This window comes from Podarcis liolepis (genome assembly GCF_965112155.1).
Source record: "Podarcis liolepis genome assembly, chromosome: 17".
In the NCBI taxonomy this organism is placed as follows: Eukaryota; Metazoa; Chordata; class Lepidosauria; order Squamata; family Lacertidae; genus Podarcis; species Podarcis liolepis.
The window spans coordinates 40595227-40601450 of record NC_139571.1 but is presented as its reverse complement, the minus strand read 5'-3'; the positions used below and the strand labels follow the sequence as shown (position 1 = coordinate 40601450).

The 6224-nt window shown below is 45.7% G+C and overlaps 1 long non-coding RNA gene across 1 annotated transcript; it reads right to left on the bottom strand.

Moving 5' to 3' along the window:
• Positions 1-1021: 1021 nt before the first annotated feature.
• Positions 1022-4532, bottom strand: LOC310696534. Its single transcript, XR_014520620.1, has 2 exons — positions 4401-4532; positions 1022-1231 (listed from the first exon to the last, which is right to left on the bottom strand). It is a non-coding gene; the product is annotated as an uncharacterized lncRNA (long non-coding RNA).
• Between the last annotated feature and the right edge of the window lie 1692 nt (positions 4533-6224).

Below are 6224 nucleotides of genomic sequence, written 5' to 3'. Positions count from 1 at the left end.
GGCATAGACTCTAGGTGGCAGTATGACCTTAGCAGAACTTTTATGGTGCTCAGAATCCATCAGAATTGCTCAGAAGTCACACACCAACACCTAAAACATGTGAAGTGTTTCTGCTGGTGTTACTATCAAACCAGGGTTTCGGTTATCAGCTGTGTGTCTGGGGTTAGGCCAATAATTTTCCAGCTGCTGTCTTACGTTCTGATTTTCCTTCTCCAGCCTTAAAGGGTAGGAAGGCTGCTAGGGTACCTATTAAGTAAATAGTCTCACTTAAGACAGCTAGAGAAAGAGAGGGAACTTGGGCCTGAGGCCAAACTAGATATGCAGAAGACACATTAACCATTTCCAAATATATGTACTGTATGTATATGTATCAATCAATCAATCAATCAATCAATCAGACGGCCAGTTTGAGCAGAGTGGAAATGGAGCAGCTGTTTAAAACTTTTCCTTTCTGGTTATTTTTTTCTGGCTCAGATTATGTTCTTCAAACTTAGAAGCATAGAATTATAGAATTGGAAGGGACCCCAAGGGGCATCTAGGCCAGCTCCCCTGCAGTGCAGGATCCTGCCCACAGCCGTCCCTGGGTGGGCTTGAACCACCAACCTTGAGCTTGAAGGACATAATATGAAGCTTTCTATCCATCACCATGCTTTGCCCCCGTGGCTGAGGGGGCCGGGGCCGTGCAACGTCATTCCGCCCACTGTGTTCAATACTCCCTATGCTGATAAGATGACAGGCTTATTAGTTGAGAGCTGAGTGCAAGTCATCGCCCAGCAGCTTCAGCACATGCCCATTTATTTATAGCATCTTTCACTGTCCACCCAGTGAATTATGGATATCATTACAGTAGGGGAGCTGGGTTAGTTTTTATTAATAAGCTTATTAAAAGAAGCCAGTTGCACCTCTAAGGCTAACTGAAATTACTTTATTGAAAGAGCATGAGCTTTTGTAGGCAATTACTTCAGCAAATGGAACTATAAGCTGCAAGGCAGGGAATAATAATATAACTGAGGTTAATAATAATATTACTGAGGTTTTATTGAACCGAAGACATACCAAATTATAGCTTAGGCTGCAATCTTTACCATAGTTCGCATGAAGCAGGCCCCGAAGAATTCAACAGAATTTTCTTCTGATGAGACATAGTTCGGATTGTGTTGCTAGTCTTGTTGCCGTGTTGCTACACCTGATTTTAATTGATATAACGTTTACATGCAGTCTTCCTCAATTTCTAAGGAAGTAGTTAGAGACATTTCAGAAAATTCCAGGTACCAAACATGCTTCTCTTTGCTTTTAGGTTGTGAGAAAAACCATACAGTGGTACCTCGGGTTACATACGCTTCAGGTTACAGACTCCGCTAACCCAGAAATAGTGCTTCAGGTTAAGAACTTTGCTTCAGGATAAGAACAGAAATCGGGCTCCGGTGACGCAGCAGCAGCAGGAAGCCCCATTAGCTAAAGTGGTGCTTCAGGTTAAGAACAGTTTCAGGTTAAGAATGACCCTCCAGAACGAATTAAGTACTTAACCCGAGGTACCACTGTACTCCCTCTTTTGGCTTTGAATGATGTAGATAAATATTTTAATTCAAAAATTATCTGGAGGAATCCAGTGTTGATCTACATCGCCATGTCAAACATTCCATCAGTTAGTTGGCATTCGTCTGTCTTGGGAGATGATGGAGGAATGTGCCTTTGGGGGTGAAGTCAAACCGTTGGAAAGTTACAGGGCCTGCTGTGGCTACAGAGACCAATACGGGAGAGACATGTTTTATTGTAGGTGGGGCAGATGGAAGTGTCTGGTTGTGCAGATGCAACATGGCTTCTCTTCTCTCTGCACTCCTCCCAGCGGTCATTCCTTCTCTGGTCGTGAACCGACTGTCTTTCTCCAGGCACTGTGGTCATCTGCAAGAGATTCCCACATAGCAGGGTTGACGTTGCCAGTCTTTGTGTCTCATTTGCAGACATCTTTGTAACACGTGGGGCTACCTTTGAAGGTGACCCGGAAACTGCAATTAATCCAGAATGCGGCAGCTAGACTGGTGACTGGGAGCGCCCGCCAGGACCACATAACACCGGTCCTGAGAGATCTGCATTGGCTCCCAGTACGTTTCCAAGCACAATTCAAAGTGTTGGTGCTGACCTTTAAAGCCCTAAACGGCCTCGGTCCTGTATACCTGAAGGAGCGTCTCCACCCCTATCATTCAGCCCGGACACTGAGGTCCAGCGCCGAGGGCCTTCTGGTGGTTCCCTCATTGCAAGAAGTGAGGTTATAGGGAACCAGGCAGAGGGCCTTCTCGGTAGTGGCACCCGCCCTGTGGAATGCCCTCCCTTCAGGTGTGAAGGAAATAAGCAGCTATCTTCTCTTTAAAAGACATCTGAAGGCAGCTCTGTTTAGGGAAGTTTTTAATACTTAATGCTGTATTGTTTTTAACACTTGATTGGAAGCCGCCCAGAGTGGCTGGGGAAACTCAGTCAGATGGGCGGGGTATAAATAATAAATAATAAATTATTATTATTGTTGTTGTTGTTGTTGTTACACAGAGTTGGTCTGCCCACGGGCCTGGTGCCTGAGCCCAGCTCCCCATAGAGCACATCCTTGGGGGTCCTGCCATCTTCCATTCTTTGGACATGACCAAGCCATCACAAAGTGGCCATCCTTGAACACATGGAAGTCAAAGGGAGATTGCAACATAAAACTGCTGAATTACACTTGATCAGGAAGGTCAATACCACCTCCTGTTGCTTAAATTAGGACAAGCGTTTTGTTTTTGTTTTCATCAAACTACTTGTGTTAATTAGTTGACCAATGCCATGATCGCTGTGTAATAACCAATAGCTGTTTTTTAAATGGTCGTTGTTAATAACAGAATTATCACTGTCTGTAATTTCTGCATTTCATTTCCCTCTGAACTTTCCCCATGACCCCCATATGTGTATGTGGGTGTTGGCCTCTAGACTTTTTGTTGATAATTTGTCATATTGACATGTCACACAAACTGATATCATACTTAGCAAGAAACCATGGGAGTCTGCGGCTATCTGTGAACATTTGGATGGATCTCTGTGTAGCATGCCTTTCATAGGCGCCGACTCCATGGGGCCTGAGGGGGCCCGAGCCCCCTCAAAAATTCGTTTGGGGGGGCTCCGCCCCCCCAATAATCTCGGGCGCCCCTCCAACAGAGCGCCACCGCCGCCCCTCCCCCAGCCCAAAATGCACAGGGTCGGGCTGCATGCCTCCTGCCCTCCCTCCCGAGCAAAAGCTCCACCCAATTTCCTTCGGAGCTGATTAATAGGCGCAGCACGCTCTCCCCTATTCGCTCACGAGGAGGCGGCGCCACTTTATCTGCATATTCATGAGCTTATTTATTATTCATGAGCTTTCGCGGGCTCCCCCAATATTTTTTATAAGTCGGCGCCCCTGATGCCTTTAGTTAAAATAGCAGTGAAAAGTTAAAACAGGCAAAACAAAAACAAAGTCACGTAGGGAGGGAAAATGGATTTAAAAGTCAGTGTCTTCCTTTGAAGATGGAGAGGCCAGACATTTGAGATCATTTTATTGCCCCCTTTCTCATGGTGAAATCTCCTGTGCTGAGACCAGACATGATGTCAGTTTTGACAACATAGCTTGCTGTCAGCTTAAGGAAAGCTGCTACTAAAAGAAGTGTAAAGGTAAAGGTAAAGGTACCCCTGCCCGTACGGGCCAGTCTTGCCAGACTCTAGGGTTGTGCGCCCATCTCACTCAAGAGGCCGTGGGCCAGCGCTGTCCGAAGACACTTCCGGGTCACGTGGCCAGCGTGACATCGCTGCTCTGGCGAACCAGAGCCACACACGGAATCGCCGTTTACCTTCCCGCTTGTAAGCGGTCCCTATTTATCTACTTGCACCCGGAGGTGCTTTCGAACTGCTAGTGTACACATGTATATAATGGGGAAGCAATGTATTAATGCAGAGGTGTTACAGCAAAAATGCAGCAGTTTCTCCTCCCACCCCCAAGAACAGGAGTTGTGATCTTGTGGAGGTTTTCTATTCCCATGTTATGCTGCTCATGCAAATAAGCCACTTAGGAACAGCTATTTCCACTCATTCCCTTAAGGGCAGGTTTACACTGTAATTTTAAACCAATTTCAAACCTTTTAATTATGTAGGAAATAGATTGAGGATTAAATGTGTATCTGAACCTCCTATCCTACACATGTGGGAGAAACGCAAAAGAAATCTAGCTTTGGAGCTTTCTTAGCAGAGTAAAAACACTTTTTTGCAGCTTATTAAAGCTTAGGAATTAGGCAATTACACCTTTCTATCATTTTCACTTGTCTGCCTATCTTCCCCTTCTCCACCCCCGTTGCAGAGAACGAACCACATGTTTTTAGTAAGATTAACTGAAAAAACGATTTACTTACATTTCAATGCAGGCAGCAAATATAGCAAAGTGGTATGCAGAAAAATATTTCTAAGTTACAGTAAAGTAAAAGTTGGTAGTCTTGGCTAACATGACTGAAAGTAGGAGCTTTAGCTATGGGTGTCTGGTCAGCTTGAAGGCATGGTGGAAAGAGAGAATTTCCTGACAGGCAGACGGAAATATCAAGGATTCCTTTGTTACATAGGGCATTGTTACATAGGACATAGTACATTGCCTCCAGAGGAGGCAAAGGGAGTGACCATACACAGAGGGTCCTTTGTAGGAAGCTCAAGAACTGTCTGTGCACTAGCCCTGTGCTTGTCTAGCAAAACATGCATTTGTGATTTTGGCTGCAAACCCCACCTTAGTGTTATTAATGTTTTTTATGATATACCCTGGGACCATTAAGGTATGTGCGGTACTCATTAGCAGCTTAAAACACAGTGAGGTCATTGAATGCATTTCAAATTGCACATGCACTTGCTGGACATACCAAAATGGTGGCAGGTGTTAGAATTCCTGCTCTGTGATAGCAGTCATGGGATTCTTGTCTATCACATGACGGTGTATGTTTTGACTCCACAAAGTGGGAAGTGACGGGGACAGGATGTTTGTGTTACTGTGTTCCGTGAAGTGGGACTATTGTCCTTTGTTCTTTTTCCCTTTGCTGTCTGATGCTAGAGAGAGAGGGAGCCATGGTGCAGTGCTCCGTTTGTGTTTATATGTAAATAAAGTAGATTAGCCAAAATGCTGAGTTGCTGAGGTCTGTCACGCATGATGCGCAAACTCTGCGGATCCCTAAGTGTGCCGGTGTCGGTTGGCATCGGTCGCTGAAGAAAGTTTTTGAAGCTACCGAACGAAAGCACAAGAGGGAGAGAACATGCCAGTCGGTCATGTGTCTCTGCCAGGGTCCTACTCGAGTGTAGGGTGAACTCCTGACAGCAGGGTGTCTTCACTTGATGCACATTACCCAATTTTATCCCCTATGCCTGCCTGTACAAACCCTATTCATGGAACCTGGCCTCTGCACATGCACAACAATGTTCTGACCTGTACACAACCTAGCTTAACTGCAGCTTGCATTTCAAGTAGGAGGGAAGCTGGTTTGAGGGAAAACGCATAAAACAGGAATATTTTTCAAGAAGCAAATAGGATACAGGGGGATTGTGGCCAATGCCATGTGCACTTGGCTTCAAACACCATTGGCGGGAGTGCACTGGAGCCAGAATAGAGGGTATGCAGCCTTAGTGAAGAGGGGATTTATAAACTGAAATTATCAACCAGTCCTGCCAGTAGCATTAATTTTTCAGACGGGCTATACATCTCTAAGGAAGAAACCTCAGCACACTCATAAAAGTACTATTTCCCCCTAGTTTTGTCATTTAAGCTGGTTTCAAACTGGTTTAGAATCTGTAGATAAGTCTTGAAACCACTGGCCTTCTGTTGAGAGTTCTTCTTGTAAAGTACTTGTAATTATACATATAGGGATGTGGGTGGCGCTGTGGGTTAAACCACAGAGCCTAGGACTTGCTGATCAGAAGGTCAGCGGTTCGAATCCTCGCGACGGGATGAGCTCCCGTTGCTCGGTCCCTGCTCTTGCCAACCTAGCAGTTCGAAAGCACGTCAAAGTGCAAGTAGATAAATAGGTACCACTCCGGCGGGAAGGTAAACGGTGTTTCTGTGCGCTGCTCTGGTTCGCCAGAAGCAGCTTAGTCCTGCTGGCCACATGACCCGGAAGCTGTATGCTGGCTCCCTCGGCCAATAAAGTGAGATGAGCGCCACAACCCCAGAGTCGGTCACGACTGGACTTAATGGTCAGGGGTCC